This window comes from Apteryx rowi, unplaced genomic scaffold, assembly GCF_003343035.1.
Source record: "Apteryx rowi isolate R43461 unplaced genomic scaffold, aptRow1 scaffold_199, whole genome shotgun sequence".
Classification (NCBI taxonomy): domain Eukaryota; kingdom Metazoa; phylum Chordata; class Aves; order Apterygiformes; family Apterygidae; genus Apteryx; species Apteryx rowi.
In genome coordinates this window covers 1,346,569-1,366,331 of record NW_020448296.1, presented here as the reverse complement: position 1 = coordinate 1,366,331, position 19,763 = coordinate 1,346,569, and the positions used below count along the sequence as shown (strand labels likewise).

General features: G+C 39.4%; 1 long non-coding RNA gene across 1 annotated transcript; it reads right to left on the bottom strand.

The window, feature by feature from the left end:
• Window positions 1–337: 337 nt before the first annotated feature.
• LOC112964665 lies at window positions 338–19,722 on the bottom strand. Its single transcript, XR_003253030.1, has 3 exons — window positions 19,565–19,722; window positions 7,366–7,485; window positions 338–1,977 (listed from the first exon to the last, which is right to left on the bottom strand). It is a non-coding gene; the product is annotated as an uncharacterized LOC112964665 (long non-coding RNA).
• Window positions 19,723–19,763: the final 41 nt, after the last annotated feature.

The following is a 19,763-nucleotide window of genomic DNA, read 5'->3' as shown; positions in this document are numbered from 1 at the left end:
GTCTGTATGACTCTACTGTGGGTTTCCGACTGATGTTCTTTTTCACCTACTGCCCACTACACTGGCAACATCAGAGTTTGAAGGAGACACTGCAGTCCACAGGATCATAGGTCTCAGTTTTGCATTCAATGCCATACATTGCAGTGTCATGCTCTGATCTTACTACATATGGAGTCCAAGCTACTGAACACATTGGAAAAACATAAAACAAAACCTTGAAGGAATCAGACGATTTAGAATTCCTTTGAATCACAACATTGCATGGTAGAATGACACTTTTAAATGACTGACATTTTCACATGGGAATACAGCAGAAGTGACAAATACATTCTGTGAGCTAAAAAAAAAAGCACGCACGCACAACTAATACAAAAATACTGGTTAAGATCACGAGTGGAAAAGTTGATAGTTCCCTGTGAAAATCTTGCTTTTAGCAATGATTTCTATTTTCTCAGTTTATTTCTCTGAGCCTGTCTTTCCCCAGTCAGTTGAGAGGGTGACACTGACAGTCATCTCACTAACTGAATTTTTCTCTGTTTATTCTGATCACCTGTTGCAAGAGACATTTCAAAGGATTATCCCTTGATACCCCCAAATTATGGTATTGCCCTGATGGCTTGCAATTAAACCATGAGACTTTAAAAACCCTCAACCTTAAAAAAAACTTCAAACAACTTTAAAAAATGTAAAAAAGCCTAATACCCAATGAAGGAATGTAGGGGAATAAACTTCTAGTGACCCAACAGAAAAAAAATAGTGGAGAACAATGACTTTTTCAGAAGACAGACAATTTCAGTAAATATATACCTTGTTCATTAAATACCATCTACAGCATTAATAAAATACAGGAAGGCTGTTAAAACTCACCTGCTGAACAAAAGCTCTGCAAAAGAGGACTGCCATTTTAATTCCAAGGGAGGGTGCAAACCCAGGTGAAGAGAGGGGTGGGTTGATGTGTGACCATGTTATATGTCACATGGGGGCTAGTACTTAATGCAGGTAGAGGGGAAAAAGGAGGAGAGGGAGGGGAAAAGGGAAAGAGTGGCAGTGAAAGAAGAAAAAGCACTGTCTTTGGGCAGTTTGTATATGAGTATCATCCACCAAAGATGTTCACGCATGGAGGTATGGATACCCTTGATATTTTCATCCTGGTTTCATCAGACTGTGATTATCTATGAGAGTCAAGAGGCTGAAAGAAGGAAAGTAGACTGGCAGCTGTGGAAATGCAAAGCTCACCTGCCTGTGCGATATAGCAGCCTAGAGCACAGGAGCAAGCTCAGCTCTGTTTATTGCACACCTATAAGGTAAATGTTGTAAAGGTGAGGATTCTTCTTATATACAATAAGGAATCTTTGGTATGGACTTCTGATTGCATAAATCCACATAGGATGGGCCTAAGTAGGACAGGAATGATAAAGGGTATGTTCATACTGCAGCGCTACATGAATTCATTTGTCAGGCAGGTTCCTGTTGAGCTCATTGCTCTAAATCCAGTATGCTCTCTGATATGTTTATGATATCCTGTGCATGTTAAGCATTTGTACAGGATTACTGGGATATATATGCACTTTATGGCTTCAGGAACAAAAGATCAGAATGATCCAATCCACATAGTTGGCTGTTGTCAATTCAGTAGTTATGTATTTGAATACACAAGAAAATTTATTTTCCCAAAGAAAAAATTAGCATTTTTGTCTGGAAATTCATCTTGATAATGATATGGACAGAAAAAAGTGAGTGGGAGCTGAGTGTCGCTTTTTTGCACAGAGTCAAGATGCTGTGGGTCAGCTGATCAACAAAGTCTTCTATCTGTAGGATCTTACAGGAGCCACAAGGAAAGAATCTACACAAGAGCAGTTACCAACAATCAGTGGATCTGCAGTAGCTTGTGCTGCATCTGGACAATGTCTCCTGTCTCCCGCATCTTCTCTGCTGTCCCTGCAGAAACTCAGCCAGCATCAGGATCTCCAATCCCATCTAAGAATGTACAGTTGAAAACAAGATAGCATTCACTTAAGAAGTAGGCAGCAGAGCCTTGGAGAAATAGGCCTGCACAGAAAATGTCTGCACAGCCCTGGTTTGACAGTGTGTGTGTGTTTTGGGAGGGGATGCGTGTGCTGCAATATGCTTAGAGGACAAATATAGAGGGTAAGAGTCATCCTACATTCATGGTCAAACTTTTTCAAAAATCTTAAAATAAACAGGGGTCATCTTGTATTCATGATCTTCTTATTCTGCAACAAATACAGTATTCATTCAGTCCTTTCCCTCTTCTAGCCTTTATGGCTGTCATTTACAACATGAGAGAGAACTGCAAAGCATCTTGTATTTATTATCTACAACTCAGTACATGATATCTTAACATCACTTTTTTCTTCTCTGTTACCTGTAYGTTGCAGTTCTGCATTTTGGATACATACCTGCCTGTTTTCAACAGTATTGCCAGAAAGTTGCCCCCTAAAAAGACATCAGGAGATTCCCCTCAATAGTCAGCTCTGTTCCCCATGTTGTTCCTCTATATCTTGAGTATGCGAGGTAGTCAGCCTGGCCTACCTTGTACAATACTTGTGCAATACTATTCTTGTACAATACCTTGTACAATACTATTTTGGTGATTGCATCCTAGTTAGAACTCCATCAGCCCAGGATAAGAGCAGCAGAGAAGGTATTGCTTGTCTGTGGTGTCATCAGCAGAAGCTCAGCAGAGCTGAGAATCTGGATTTTTAGGAAGGCATATAATTTTCAAATTAATAACTTACCATAAACACTTTCTCTCCTTTTCTCTCCAGTTTTAATAATTGAAGAAAATGTTTGAAAGAAATTTCAGAGTCAGGGACTGGTTGTTTGGTTAAGGCACTGGATTGTGCTAAGTTCTTTACCTGCTGTGTATTTCCTAGGAGAAGTTTGGCCAGCCCTGTGAATATCTCCATTCACTCTCTGTCAAATTGGGAAAGTGAGAGGGCAATTGTAAGAATAAATCAACGAGCAACTGTTCATAGATATTATGGGACTGAGGCCACATAAATTCAGAGTTGAAAATCTAGAGGCTGGAAAAAAGGGAGTAGAAAATAAGCAAGACAGTGTCCTTCTTATTGTCCCACCAATGCACCCCATTAGCACAGACCAGAAGAAAACATCTTCAGAGGTGAGAGGGTTCCTCCCCAGACTGATTAAATCCTTCTTCCTGTTTAGCAGGAGTGCTCAGGAAGGTCATGCCCTTATGTGATGGAAAACATTCCTTAGTATGGATAACCTTGAGACAAGCTATTTGCTTCATGCAGGCCACTAATAATTCTGCAAGCTGAAACAGCTTGATCTTTACCACTTTGGGTTAAAGTCACTTAGGAACTGTTGCCTGGGTTCAATCCTTGGATCAATCATATTTATATRAGATAAGTTTGTGAGTGGACTGTGAAATGGATGAAAGACAAAGAGATGTTCTAACAAAAAACTCCAAGGGATGACCCAGAATCTACATAGAAATAAAACATTAGTAGCCTGCCTTCCTAAATATGGCTAGATGTATGTACTGGACTGCAAATACTGAATTGAAATATGTTTTTATTTGGCAAGGCACAGAAGTATCTGTATATTGAAACTACAAGACAATATGGGCTTTTTCGAGCATAATGATACCACCACTCTATTTTACTGTTTTTTAATCATCTTATCAAGCCTTCAAGATTTATCTTTTCTACATTCAAATTTAACCTCCTGTTAAGGGGTTGCTTAGAGAAAAAAAATGAAGACTGATTTCATTTCTGTCAACTGAATTCCAAGTTGTTATTTATAACAAACAATTTTGTTCTTACCCTTTCAGATGCATGTTACAGGCCAGGGAAGAACATACATGGTAGACTGTCATACTCTGATACCATGTCTCACTTCCCTTTACACTTACCATATGAACTTGCTTTTCTGTGAAGGCTGCTGAAAGCATTTTTTAATAGACAGAGGGCAATTTTCTTTGCCCATGGCTTCTGTAAGAATTTAAGATTTTAGTGGTATGGCTCTGTGAAAAGTGTCTTTCTTGCTGCTGCATTTTATCCTTCACTAATCAGCATTTGCCTGTCAAATACAGTGTTGTAAGCGCAGTCAGCTGGCATTCAAAGTAGTGCTGACGGAAGTATCTGACAAAGCCGCAGTGGTACGAGAGAGAGAGCCAACACCCAGACAGAGATTTGGTCTTTCTATGTTGAGAGAGTAGAAGAGACAAGGGCCAAGAAGAGAGAACTGTTGTGAGACAGGAGAGAAGCATGCCTGACCTTACGTTCCATTCCTCATATAGAAGATACATTTAAAAGACTGTTTCCTTTCCATTTTCATTTTTATTATCTTATTTTATTACTCTTCTGAAAGATGGCAAAGCTTTCCTGCAAATCCAGTCTATACCTCCCAAAACTCTCAGGACTTTAACATATTAGCACTAGGCAGATGCCTGTAAGGAAAATATTCCTCTGTGTGCAACATACACACTTGTCTCTAGTACCTCACAGAAGTGCACGACAGCTGCACCATACATACAGGGCATACAGCTAGGCATATCCAAGAAGCAAAAGGGCATAGGGTTTGTTTCTAACGTGTATACAAGTAAGAAACCTGAATAAGGTGCAGTCCTAATATGAAACTTAATACAACTTAATTCTACTTAGAGTGGTTGAACTTCAAAATTGTGCAGAAGGCCAGCAAATCACTTAAATCTACTTAAGCTCTTATGGTATATGTGTCCTGAAGCCTTATGTAAGACTTAAGTAGTACATGAACACTATTTTGGCATAAAAGCCATTTCACATCTGGAGAGACCAGAATACTTATAGCCCTTTGATTCAAACTGTTTACAGCTACAAGGGATACAGTGTATACAAAAGCTGTCTTTGAAGATTGCAAAGCTGCTAAGAGCAAACCATTTTTGGTATCAGTGCTAAGTATCTATATCTCTGTATCAGTATCCTTCCTGAGAGAGAACTCTATTGGGTATCTTGGGTAGCATTTGGCTTCAAGAATGTACACTATTGGCACCAGCTATTGAAACAGGATTGTATGTTTAAGCATTGCCAAGTTAAGCATCTCACACCAGTCCCACTCTCAGGACTTTGCACCAGGAAACTAGCAAGTCCATAAAATTGCTACTGGCGCAGGGGAGAAAGGGAAATGCTGTTCAATGTCTCTTCCAGGACAAGAATCAGGGGAATCAAATAAAGCCACTAAAATCCAGGTTCAGAATAAGCTGAAGAAGGTAGTTCTTCATACAACAGGTAGATGATCTGTGGAATATCCCTTCAGAGGATGTTGTAGTTGTTTTACATAGGTTGTACGTTGTTAAATAGGTGTAAGGGAACATGGAAACTTTCATGGAAGAGAAATCCACCATGGCTTATGAAATTTACAGAAACAAAATCCTGCCTAGAAAAATCTCCAAACCAAAAATGTTTGGAGGTCAGGGGAGTACAAGGGGAAGTATCATATGTGTTTGCTCTATTATACTGTTTCCTAGGCATCTGCTTTTGGCCACTGTTGAAGAGTAGAAGACTGGAGGAGATGGATCTTTTGTCTAACCAGGTGTGACCTTTCTTATCTTCTGCTAATTCTCTTCAGCTTGAGATTTGTCATGCATAGCTTTAAAGAAAGCAATCTTTCTTTTTGTAATGTAAAAAAAAAAAAAGTTTGTGAGTTAAAATGTAACGTCAAAGGGTCATTTTAAAAGGTAAGGACTTTGAAAAGAAATTATAATGCTAAAGCTGTGAGGGTTTTTTCTGCTTTCTTTATTATCAGGGATATAAAGGTTTTTCATCTAAAAAATAAAAAAAAGCTCACTGATCGCCTCTAAATTGCTATGATTTAACAAAATGTAGTGTCAAATGCTCCAAGTGACTACATGGGAAAATAGAGAACAACTGTTTTGCTGCTGTTCCATGTTATAAATAGACATTTGTAACTGTGGCAGATGAAAATCACATGTCCATTTGAAAATTTTTCAAGCTGTCTGTGAGGGTAGAGGAGCACAATGACCTAATGGAAGGTTGCAGAACCATCATAAATGTGGCTGTTGAATCTGCTTAGAGGCTGAAAAGTCTTTAATACCTCTTGGACAGCACCTAGCTGGCCCTGTATATCATGCCATCTAACCTTTATTACAATAGTCTTTCTTCTAGTTTTTCTCCTTAAGAATACTCTTTCTCAAGAATAGTACCTGCATCTGTAACTGCTTCTGCTGCTTGTCCAAACTTTCCACTGCTAAACTGGCATTACTTTTCCCACTAACTGAAAGAACACTTCTCAAGCTGTCTTCTTTGATTCCCATCCCTACAGGAGAGCTGAAGTGAGCAAAATTCAGTAGTGATGGAAAATTCAAGATGTAGGATGAACATCCCTTAAACATTCCTACTGAATCTTGAATTAAATAGGTTTCCTGTCTGCACTACATCACAAATGTGTTATTTCCCTTAGTCTTCCTCTTTGGAGGAACTCAGCAAGCATTAAATGATGAAATGGCAGAAAGCAATCCTTACTACAGTGTTTTCACTGTTTGTCTCTTTTTTTACATGCTGAGATTAATATGCTGTGGAGAGATTAGAATGCCAAGATACTTGTGGTTCATCAAAATGGAAGCAGTGATTGGACATTTTGCTATATAAATGTGTCTGCGGGCCAGATTTACTTAGCAATCCCACAGCTGTACTGCAGTAACATACTCATTTTCTTGGTATGTTTCTGGACAGACAGAAAATACAGGGTGTCTTCCAATATATATGTACAACAATCAATCTGAGCTACTTCAATAGAGTTTATAACAAATGTCTCAAGACAATATGGTACTCCTAATGAAAGACCAGATGATGATCTGAATTAAGATTTAACCCAGAGTCTTGGTCCAAACTTTAGTGAACTAGGATGATATTTTCATCAAATATAGGTCAGAAGTTTGCAGACTGTGACCTGTTTCTGTAATGAGCCAAATTCCCACATTCAAAAAGCACCAATCTTTGCAGAAAATTCTGATTTCAGAGCTTGGGTCAGTCTCAGCCACTGGCAGCAGGTCTATCATTCCCTGGCTGCTCTGTTTGTACATGTGTACATGTGTGGCTTGAATTATTTTTATAACACTGCTCTCTATAAAGAAATGATAAACCTCTTGTCAAGAACAGCATGTCTGTAACATAACAAATTAATCTTTTCATGCTGATTAGCTGCACTTTACAGCACTGATTCAAAGGAGAACTGCTAAATATTCCTTTAGTAATATATTCGGTACTCTTTCATCATTAACTTTTTAAAGGAAGAAGAAAGAATACTACTAGTAGTTAACAATGTCTACTCAATCAAAATATATTCCTCAGAAGGAAAAACAGATTATGAAATAATTACCTGGGATAAAAACTGCATTCCAGAAATCATGTTATATGCTTTCCTTCCAAAAGGCTTTGTAAATGAATACATCATTTGCTATGTCAGTGTAGGTTTATACTCCTTGGCAAAAGAAAAGCCCTGAAGGAAAAAAAAACAAACCCTAATTACAATAAAATCTTACTATAACCACCAGCCTGCTGGAGGTGGTGTTAACATGAAAGGTTTAAACATTAAAGTCAAATAACAATATAATGGAAAGGTTATTTGGGCTGGACAACTGGTGTTGCTTACTTGTGGTGCTCATATGTAGATTTGTACTGGTGAATCAAGATTATTACATCCTCAAGGATTATTCCAAGAATCTCGTACAATTCTTCATCCTACCACAGTAACCTTACCTTAGATTTCTGATTGGGTATTGAACATTGCGTTTTCATAGAGTATTCCAAAGTAGTTTGATCTTGGAGTTTCTGTCAATAGAACTCCTTCATTATTCACAACGGCTTTGTACTGATGTCATCTGCTTTTAACACCTACATTAATCTCTCCAGGCTCCCTGCTGAATAATGCACAGGAAGATGCACCTGTAAGGGTGGTTCAGATCTCAGCTGCTTCAGGAACTGCCTATTTTTCTCCATGTGTTGTAGATAAAGCCTAATGCAAAAACACTCCTACTGTGGGCTCTTCTAGATACTCAGATTTAGACAAGAAAAATTCAGCTCAACGCCTTCCTTTTCCACATACGACATTGTTCCTTTTCACTGCAACATATGTTAGAATAAAACCCCATATGCAGAGAGTCAAGGTTAACAGGAGTGAACCGGCCTGTGGTGCCTTGTGAGTAAGTACAGGGAGGTGGCCAGAAACACCCCTGCAAAATGGCATTCTTTCACAGATGGACATCCTTTCTTAGATGGACAAGGAAACTGTGACTTCCCTTTCTTTATTATCACTATCATTGTTAATCATTACCACCACTGTTGTAACCAAAGTTAGAGAAATCCTTTTTCTTGCCTGGGCCACTACATCTTTTGTGACAGAAACATTTCATTTACCCTCCACTGTGAGAGACGTGTTTGATCCCGCAGCATGTGATACAGCAGTATCAAGCATAGGCAAGTATGGTCCCTGCCCTGAGGGACTTGCAGGGATAGTGCAATGGTGCAGTAAAGCTTGTTTGTGAAAGTTTGTTTGTGTCTGTGAAGGAATGACCAAAACCTTATTATGCAATAGTCCCATTTTGGTCCATTCTGCCTGTATTCTCCATTTGTTTCCATGGTAGCAATATGGAAAAATCTGGATTTTTAACGTAAAATCAAGGAAGGAGGACATTTTCACTGTCAGAAACCAGCTTGTATTGTAGCATGATATATTTGTGATAGCTAAACCTAAACCTGTTTCATAAAGAATGGATACATTTAGTATGAATGATAGAATCAGGAATTTTATTTTGTATGTTTTTGTAATGGGTCACTTAAGCTGGCCTCATGTGACTTATTTTGATATTTTTATTTTATTTTTATATTTATTTTAGCATGGAGCTATCTTGATATTTTTTAGACTTATATAGACCAACATATGACCAAAATAAGATGGGAATTTCATAGCAAATAATTAATTTAGAATGTTCTGCTTCTCTAAATTACACTGCAATTTAGCTTAAGGTTGTATAACACTAGAACATTTTGTTTGGCACCACCCTAAGTGCTTCGCAATACATGTTCAAATGGAGCCCTCTTGTGTGTGCTAGATTTCATTACATCTCTAATTAAATCAAAGAGCTATTTTATTGATCCCACATTCACAAGATTTAACTCCAGAAGGGACAGTCAAACTCCACTTTTCTGATCTTTACATAACATGGGTTGTTGAATTCCACTTCATGAATATTATATCAAGCTCCAAGAACATATCTTCTAAAAGAGATTGGGTTTTGATCTGAAGATGACAAGTGAGAAAGAATTCACCACTAGCTCTGTCTTAGTTAATTCATTGTTCAGTAGTAGCCATTGTAAATAATAACAGCTTTGTTATTTACTACTATGATTACTGATTAGGATATTTATGATTCATTCCTGCCTGCTTGTTTCCTATATTGAGACATTCAAAAACCAACTGGACGCAGTCTTGAGCAATCTGCTGTAGTTGACCCTGCTTTGAGCAGGGGGGTTGGACAAGACAATCCCCAGAGATGCCTTCCAACCTCCACTATTCTGTGATTCTATAAATCTGTGATACATCTCATATATGCTTTTAAATCATATAGGTGATTTTCAGAATCACATGGGAATATGTGGTATCCCTCAGCATTTTGTAATCTTATGTCAGGAGCCACAGGTGAAGTGGGGAGTTGAACTTAAAATACTGTTTTTCCTCCCTGCTCTTACTGTAGGCTCTTCTCCAATGATGTGGAAAAGACCACATGTTCAGTGCACCAGTCTGTGCTTTTGTTTCTCTTCTGCAGACCTTAAATCATCTGTAAGAATATATGCACTTTGGTCTAGTGCTACTATCGGGGAATACCTTTCCTCTAAGCAGCACTTAGAAGAAAAAGGGAATGTGGAGAAAGCAGCCATGTGAAAGAGCAAAATCAAACCCAGAAACGAGATGAACCAAAGGGGAAAAGGAGCAGAAAGGAACAATGTAAAAAAGGTAGGAGGTAGAAAGAAAACGCACAGAAGAGAAATGGTGGGTGTCACAGTACTGTGCAATACTTTGAGGACAAAAGGTATGTATGAAGCACATCCATCACAGGGAAGATGTGGCTCACAGAACTGTAAGGAAACACTATCTTGAGTTACTTTTTCTCCTCGGAAAGTGCATCTGTAATCTTTATTAATAACGTATGCAGAGGGTAAGCAGATCTGTAAGTGCAGTGATTGTTCTTTGTTGAGCAAACTTAGAGGCAAGAAAATATTTATATGTTGCAGCTTAAAAGCAAGAAGAACTGGTAGCTGTTTCATTTCTACAGTTCCTGAAAATAAAATCTGAGAGCTATCCCCATCTTCTAAATTCCTTTTCAATATCATCAGTAAATGTCAAGAACATGATTTTAACAAGGCAGCTTTAATTCTTCCAGCTTAAGATTTTCCCACTAGTGCTTTCAGAGAAGATGACATTAAAGGGAATGACACTTAAGACAAGTCATTCCTATGCTCACTGTAATTGTTTTTCACATATGAGAAAAAGTTTAATTATCTATCTGTGGATGGCCCAAAGATTGGCTAACCTGATCTTTCAGATTACTTTCACATAATATTTAGCATTGTCTTTTCCTGAGAAAATTGCCTCTGGATTCTCTCCTACATGCACCACAGCACAGGATCACATGTCCCATATATCAAATTGAGTAGCAGAAAGCTAAGTCTGTGGTTTTATCAAAGTAAGACAAACAGAAAGGAGGATTATTTGAAAATGTATTCATTATAAATATTCAGTTTATGAAACTCAGGTGAAATACAAAGCCTTAGTTGAACTAAAAGGAAAAAATGAATGTGATTTAGAAAGCATTATAGGAAAGGAAATTGTGTGTTTGCTAAAGCTTTATCTATATTTCAAAGGAAATTCATGGATATGTCATACCTAACTATTCCGAATGATCCAACTCAGTTATTCTGCCCTAAATGCTGGTCATCAGCTCACATGAGCAGCTTATGATATGGTGGTAGTTTGTCACTATCACACAAGCAATGAGATATTTCTGAATGCCAATGCTCACATGTTCAGTGGTGCAGGTAAATTCTTATGTGATGGCAAACAGAAATCAACATTGTGCTCTATAGAAGAACAAAAAGAACAGAAAAGAATAAATGTGCAGTAACTATTCATTTGAAATGTTCAAATAGTGCAAGCTCAATAAATTTCAGGGAGCTGACAGACCGGTATCAGTCTGTATATTGCTTAATATTCTATTTAAAATACATCTGTGAAGCGAAAGCCTGCACAAAAACATGGAGATATGCTTGGTGCCTTTTGCTTTAGGTGGAAATTGGCTATCCCACTGAAGGCCTGATTTCCTCTCCTCTTCTTGCTGACCTGATGCCAAGTTGTCTTTTTTCTTTGCTGAACTTTTAGAGAGCAGAAACACTATTATTTTGTGATACATTAGATAAAAGGGCATTGACATTACTCCTCATCTACAGTTAGTCTGTACACATAAGAGTTTTTCCCCCAGTCACTTATTTTCAGCACGAACTCTATTATTCTGAGTAATTAATGTTTGCCTGTATAATTTTATTTCCATGTAGCTGATAGTATCCAAATGAGACTGGATCATCATGGTACTGGGTCCTGTACAGTCACAAAATGACAGATCATCACAGTCCCAAGGAGATTCTGCTCTACAGAAGAAACATAAATCTGATGACCTCAGTTATACTGGTAGGGAATTGAAATATCTAGACATGAAGTGATTTCACAGAGGCTGTTTGGAAAGTGTTTGGCAGAGCAAGGAATGGAACATAGGTACCCTGAGTCTCAATTCAGTCTCAGAATCCTCCCTGGGCATTCTTATTTGAGAGGTCTGCGGTAGGAGAAGTGACACAATATAAGCTCTGGTGGGAAAATGGCACAGAAAGCCTAATGTCTGCCTACACTTTTAAAGATTTTTTTTTTTCTGGAAGGAAACTAATAAAAAGCCTTTAAGGTAGACAGCAGGCTAGAGTTGAGGCTAATGGAAATGCACATTGTGAACACTCCTTCTAGCCCTTCTCACAAATTTTTAGAAGGCGCATAATCACAAGTGAAACCAAACTATGTGTCAAAGTGTGTGTTTAGATGAAGAAGCCCATTGAATTCTTCTTAGAACTTTTAATAGTATTCATTCACACGCAGGAGTTGGAGGGGTTTGAGCTTTTATAAGGGATGGAAATTTCAAATCATTTTGGTGACTTGAAGGAGATTTTTTCAGTCCACAGACTCTAAATGAGTTTTTCATTACCTTTGCCTAGGGACTAACAGTTAATATACAGAGGTAGGCTATGTAGGGAATTAAAGAGTCATTAGGCCACAGAAACAAGTGGAATCTTGTTATCAAATTCTCTTTTAAGATTTTTAAAACAATCTCAAGGCTATATTTCAGAGTAAGAATCACCAGCTTTAATAGTGATAAACCGGCTGAAGAGTTTATTTCCTTTGTTTCTGATGTTTGCACTGAGAACAATATGGCTTCATTTCTCAGTAAGCCAGGCTGCCCATGGAACTGAGTTTAGTACCCTACAAAGTCTTGAAAAGCATATCTACATGGCTGCCACATAATTTTTGATGACCAACTCTTTTACAAAAGACTTCCATAAAAGCGCACAATTTAGGCTGTTGCAGACACATACTGCAGCAGTGTGATAATAGTGTATGTAAATAACTCAGAATGGGAGAACTGGCTATTTTACAGAGCCAATAGGCTCTGATATTATTATCTAATGAATGGTGTCATGAGGTAGAAGGCTCAGATACATGATCAAAGTGATTAATCTCAGAAAGCATTTTATGCTGAGAAAAAAAATTCAGAATGCATTCAGAATAAAGAATGCAGCAGATGTGATTACCCCATGCTACCATTCTGGACAGTTAGGGAACTAAAAAACACACACTCGTCTGTATTTCCATTTTTTATAGCAACTATGCATGCTATGAAAATGAATTAATTGAGAGATTTACTAGCAGTGCCTGTGTGAGCATCAAAACACTAGTATGTTTCATTCTTAGCTCAAAATAGGAGAATGTTGTATAGCAGCTGCTGTCCAGGATTGCCCTCCTGGTACAAAAGCAATCAAATAAGATGCCAAAACAGCTAAACATAGTCTTCCGAAGCAGACTAAGAAGAAAAGATGTTGACAAAGGTAAAGATAAAAATAAGAAATCTCTAACGACCCCTTTGCAAATAATGCTTCAGGAGTGTAAAACTATGCAGTCAATGGATGTTACCAACACCTGAGGTTCAGGTCACCCCTGAGGTTAGGCTCCCTATTAGGGTTAGGGTTAGGTTTAGGAGAGAGAGAAAGTGCAGTGCCCCGAGGGGAGCGGGGCTGCAAAGGCCATGCCAAAGGAAATACGCCAATGCACCAGCATTGCTCCCAGCACAACTTTTGCGTTTCGGCCAGCACGCGGGCTGGACGGCTCAGGTTCAGGACACGCCTGAGCTTAGGCTCCGCATTAGGGTTAGGAGAAAGGGTAGAGGTCAACGTGGAGTGGGGTTACAAAGGGAATTGGAAAGGAAAAGCCTGAATACACCTACATTGCTCTCAGCACAACTTTTTCCTTTAGGCAGGAAGGGTGCTGATGGTTCATATTCTGGTCACGCCTGTTATTAGGTTAGGGTTCGATAAGATACAAAGCCTAGTGTGTTACACTTACTGGGGCTGGAGAGGAAATGGCAAAGGAAATGCGGGGCTGCCCCACGACTTCTCTCTGGACTGGTTTTGCCTCTTGGATATGAATGGGCCTGCAGGTTTGGTTTTATGTCCTGCRTATGTCTATCCATAGGTATGGAAATCGATGGGCACTGATCCTTGTAGATATCCAGAGGTGTCAATGTCGACAGTCCTTGATGTCTTACTGTGTGCATACCTGGTCTGAGAGTGAAAGCTATAGACTGCACTTGAGATCAAGAAGTATTGACTCATATTGATATGGCTGTATATGTATAGATGTCGTTCCCTAGCTACGTCTGGATATTCATCGAGGGCTCAAGAAACTGACAACAGTCAATGTTGATAGTTGTCAGTGCTTATTTAAAGCACAATCACTCCTTCAATTAATGCTATAGATTCCAGCTGAGACTGAAAGTTATCAAAGGCTATCAGTATGGATTGATGTCAACAGTTACCCATAAGTATCGATACTCATTTATATCAATCCCTATTGATAGGTATGGAAATGGATAGGAATAAATGCCGCTTGAGATCAAGAGGTATCAATGCCTATCAATAGGGATTGACATCTACAGATGTTGTGCTTTAGCGATACATCTGGAAATCAATACTCATTGAGTCTTTTCGATATGGACAGCGGTCAATGTTGATACAGGCATACCTCATTTTATTGCGCTCCACTTTATTGCGCTTCACAGATATTGTGTTTTTTACAAATTGAAGGTTTGTGGCAACCCTTCATCAAGCAAGTCTATCAGTGCCATTTTTCCAACAGCACGTGTTCACTTCATGTCTCTGTGTCACATTTTGGTAAATTTCGCAATATTTCAAACTTTTTCATTATTATATCTGTTATGATGATCTGTGATCAGTGATCTTTGATGTTACTATTGTAATTGTTTTGGGGCACCATGAACTGCGCCCATATGAGATGGTGAACTTAATCGATAAATGTTGTGTGTGTTGTGACTGCTCCACCGACCGGCCGTTCTCCTGTCTCTCTCCCTCTCCTTGGGCCTCCCTACTCCCCGAGACACAACAATATTGAAATTAGGGCAGTTAACAACCCTACAATGGCCTCTAAGCGTTCAAGTGAAAGGAAGAGTTGCACGTCTCTCACTTTAAATCAAAAGCTAGAAATGATGAAGCTTAGTGAGGAAGGCACGTCAAAAGCCAAGATAGGCCAAAAGCTCAACCTCTTGTGTCAAGCAGTTAGCCAAGTTGTGAATGCAAAGGAAAAGGTCTTGAAGGAAATTCAAAGTGCTACTCCAGTGAACACACCAGTGCTAAGAAAGCAAAACAGCCTTCTTGCTGATAGGGAGAAAGTTTTAGTGGTCTGGATAGAAGATCAAACCAGCCACAACATTCCCTTAAGCCAAAGCCTCATCCAGAGCAAGGCCCGAACTCTCTTCAATTCTGTGAAGGCTGAGAGAGGTGAGGAAGCTGCAGAAGAAAAGTTTGAAGCTAGCAGAGGTTGGTTCATGAGGTTTAAGGAAAGAAGCTGTCTCCATAACATAAAAGGGCGAGGTGAAGCAGCAAGTGCTGATGCAGAAGCTGCAGCAAGTTAGCCAGAAGATCTAGCTAAGAGAATTGATGAAGGTGGCTACACTAAACAACAGATTTTCAATGTAGATGAAACAGCCTTCTATTGGAAGAAGATGCCATCTAGGACTTTCATAGCTAGAGAGGAGAAGTCAATGCCTGGCTTCAAAGCTTCAAAGGACAGGCTGACTCTCTTTTTAGGGGTTAATGCAGCTGGGGACTTTAAGTTGAAGCCAATGCTCATTTACCATTCCGAAAATCCTAGTGCCCTTAAGAATTATGCTCAATCTACTCTGCCTGTGCTCTATAAATGGAACAACAAAGCCTGGATGACAGCACATCTGTTTACAACATGGTTTCCTGAATATTTTAAACCCACTGTTGAGACCTACTGCTCAGATAAAAAGATTCCTTTCAAAATATTACTGCTCATTGACAATGCACCTGGTCACCCAAGAGCTCTGATGGAGATGTACAATGAGATTGTTGTTTTCATACCTGCTAACACAATATCCATTCTGCAGCTCATGAATCAAGGAGTAATTTCGACTTTCAAGTCTTATTATTTAAGAAATACATTTTGTAAGGCTATAGCTGCCATAGATAGTGATGCCTCTGATGGATCTGGGCAAAGTAAACTGAAAACCTTCTAGAAAGAATTCACCATTCTAGATGCCATTAAGAACATTCATGATTCATGGGAGGAGGTCAAAATATCAACATTAACGGGAGTTTGGAAGAAGTTGATTCCAACCCTCATGGATGACTTGGAGGGGTTCAAGATTTCAGTGGAGGAAGTAACTGCAGATGTGGTGGAAATAGCAAGAAAACTATAATTAGAAGTGGACTCTGAAAATATGACTGAATTGCTGCAATCTCATGATAAAACTTTAATGCATGAGGAGTTGATTCTTATGGATGAGCAAAGAAAGTGGTTTCTTGAGATGGAATCTACTCCTGGTGAAGATGCTGTGAACATTGTTGAAATGACAACAAAGGATTTAGGATATTACATAAACTCAGTTGATCAAGCAGCGGCAGGGTTTGAGAGGATTGACTCCAGTTTTGAAAGAAGTTCTGTTGTGGGTAAAATGCTATCGAGCAGCATCGCATGCTGCAGAGAAATCCTTCGTGGAAGGAAGAGTCAATCGATGCAGCAAACTTCATCACTGTCTTATTTTAAGAAATTGCCACAGCCACCCCAGCCTTCAGCAACCACCACCCTGATCAGTCAGCAGCCATCAACATCGAGGCAAGACCCTCCATCAGCAAAAAGGTTACGACTTGCTGAAGGCTCAGATGATGGTTAGCATTTTTTAGCAATAAAGTATTTTTTAATTAAGGTATGTACATTGGTTTTTTAGATATAATCCTATTGCACACTTAATAGACTACAGTATAGTGTAAACATAATTTATATATGCACTGGGAAACCAAAAAATTTGTGCAACTCACTTTATTGCGGTGGTCTGGAACCGAACCTGCAATATCTCCAAGGTATGCCTGTATTTGTCAGTGCCTATGGATAGCAAAATTGGTCTGAGCGGGAAAGCTATAGATGCCTGTTCATATCGAGAGGTATCAATGTGTATTGATGCTGATCTCTTACAACTAACAACAGCACTCTGAAAGAAGCCCAGGCTGTCTTTACACCAGCGTTGCGGATGGGCCCAGCCATAATGCTGGAAGATGTTGTCCACCAGCTGCCTGTCTCCAGCCTCTTGCCAGAGACTGGGCCCTATCAAATCTCACACAGGTGATTTTTAACTCATTTCAGACAAAACAAGCTGTGTTAGTTTATGCCTTTCATTTTTGTTAGCCTGGTGCCTTTGGTTAAAATGGCTTACATCAGGAAATTTTTAGATCAGAGACAAACTCTGTAGGGACTAGTGACGAGCATCTGAGGACTGGCTAAAGGTGAATGACTTCTTGCAGAGTTGTTGTCTACCTAGTAAACAAAATGGGTAAGACATACTGAAAGGTTGTCGTTTTCAGTGCTATCACTTTAAATTTTTTTCACAATGTACCTGGAAATTTTTAAACAACCAAATTATAATTCATAGCTCAGCACCAGATGCTGTGATATGATCCTTCCCAGATGTAAATCTGCAGAGGTTTTATGTCTACAAAAGAAAAGCTACCCAGGAATATCCTATTTCATTAAAAACTAGTCTTGGGATCTTTCATCTGGTCATTCCAGTATAAAGTATAACCAGACAGTGCACATGTGTAGTTTCATCAGAAACTGAACAGCTATTTATAAACCAGGGAACACAGCAGGTGAGGAACACTAACACAAATAAACAAATAAATAAAACATTAACGGGGTGTTTCAGAAGCACTCTCTGAGGTTATTCTCTCCCTTTAATACAGCAGCTCTATGATTTCATTTTCACAATTAACACAAGCTTTTTTTTGAAAGACATTGCAGCAAGGTCACAGCTATATGGCCAGATCTATCCTGGCTGCCACAGCAAGGGAAAAGACAGACATGGTGACAAAGGAATCTCACCAATCATAGCTTCCTATAATTTTTAGCTTGCTACCAGTAAGCATTTGCCAGGAACTTTCTTGAATATGTATTACGCAAGATGTCTCATCAGCTTTTTTTTTCCAGTGGTCCCTTGATCACTCTGTTCTGCTTTTGAAAGAAGAAGAATAAAACCACTCTACATCTTTTTTTTCCTACTTTGTTCTAGGATACAGAATAATAGTACATAATGCTTAGTGGGGATTTTTCTACAGTCTACTATAGGCAGCCTCTCAAGTGCTGTGCAAGAACCAAAGTCAGAAAATTACATTCCAATGTCATCAAGGGAACGTGTGAGAAGACAAAGGGAGGGGAGGGCAATTCAGAACCCTGAGTTTGATGCCTATGTAGCATGAAATAAAGCATGTAAATACTGCCCCTTTTTTCCAGTTAAGGTAGCAACAGTCACAAAGCTCTGATTCCTACAAATAATATGGACTTTGAATGACTTCTACAGTCTGTTAAGGAGTTTTTCAAGTTTAACCAACTTCTCCCTTTGCTTTCTGCTCTATGTTGATAAATATTTTTCATATTTAGATTATTGAGAGACAGTAATCATGCTCATGTTTGGAAAATAAACACCTTTCTGGGTCCCTTCGCTTATCTTCTGTTACTCAAGGATGTTTTAGATTAGGGAAAATAAGGAGTAGAGGAAACTCAATACATATGAACTACAGGGCAAGATTTTTTTTTACTAAAGTAGGATGGGAAGTACAGGAGATAGCTTATACAACTGTTTTCATCAATCTCATGTTTATCTTCAGAGTAAATTCTGTGGGAACACCTGAATGGCTGAGACAATTCCAATATAACAGTTTTGTCTCAGGACATGTATATGAGAGACACATGGTTCCTAACTTATAAACTTTTGTTGTCAGATTTTACTTCGTTTTCAATGCAAATATATTATAGGAATGCATAAGGAATGCTATCTTTAAAAAAATAATAATTAAGTTTATTTGACCTTACATTTGTGGCTCTCTCTATTAAAGCGGGCTTGAGGACAAAAAGTAAGTTTGCACTTTAACACTTATAAGGAACTGCAGGGCTAGAGTTATTTGCATTTCAGTCACAGGTGTAATTGCACAGATGTAGGCATGATGAAACTGATTTACTCCAGAGAGTGTGATACTAAAACTAGCAAAGGGGTAGTAACACAGTTTTTAGCATTTCAGTTCAGCTACTGAGTGTATAACCGAGGTAAAGTGTCTGACTGAGTAGCCTGTGTTAGCTACTCAGGTATGCCCAACCATCACTCATGCTTTCAACTTCAGATTTCTGTGCAGTCACCTTAACTGGAAATAGCCTGTTCTTTTCACAGCTACTAAATTAGCTAGAGGAGAACGCCTCAGTAAAAAGGCCTCTGGAGACTTGTTACAGAGCAGCACAAGTAGCGATTTTGGTCCATGAATTGTACATTCTTTGCATACCAATAAGTGGCCTGCAAAATGGCTGCCACATAACCAAAAATCCAGGTTCCCACATAGGCCAACCAAGAAATAAAATTAGGTGGGGGAAGGAGGCAAGAAGGGGAGCTGTAATCTTCCCAAGATGAGCCCAACTTTAGTTTGATAGGGAAGGTCATTCCATTTGAAAACTCTGGGAAGCATGGGCCTGTGTTCACTTACATTTTCGAAAAAGCTTCTGTTGGCCTTAGGGATGACAGGGCTTGGGACTCCAGGCACAGAGGCACCTTCCAGCTCTCCACCGCTAAGACAGGGCTGCGGCACCACACAGCCTCCTCCCCCCCCCCCAAAGTGGGCAGCCAGTCACCTACACAAGCACCAACGAGTGACGCCACCGACAAGGTCGTCCGCGGAGGGGCAGAGCAATTTCCTCAGGCAGAGACCTGGGCAGCAGGCCATTTAGCCGCTTCAGCAGCCGCACGGGAGCTGCGCCACGCAGCGCCGCCCTGAGGCAGCCGCCGCGGCCGCTGCAACGGCCGCAAAGGCTGCGCTTAGGGAGCGCCCCGCCCG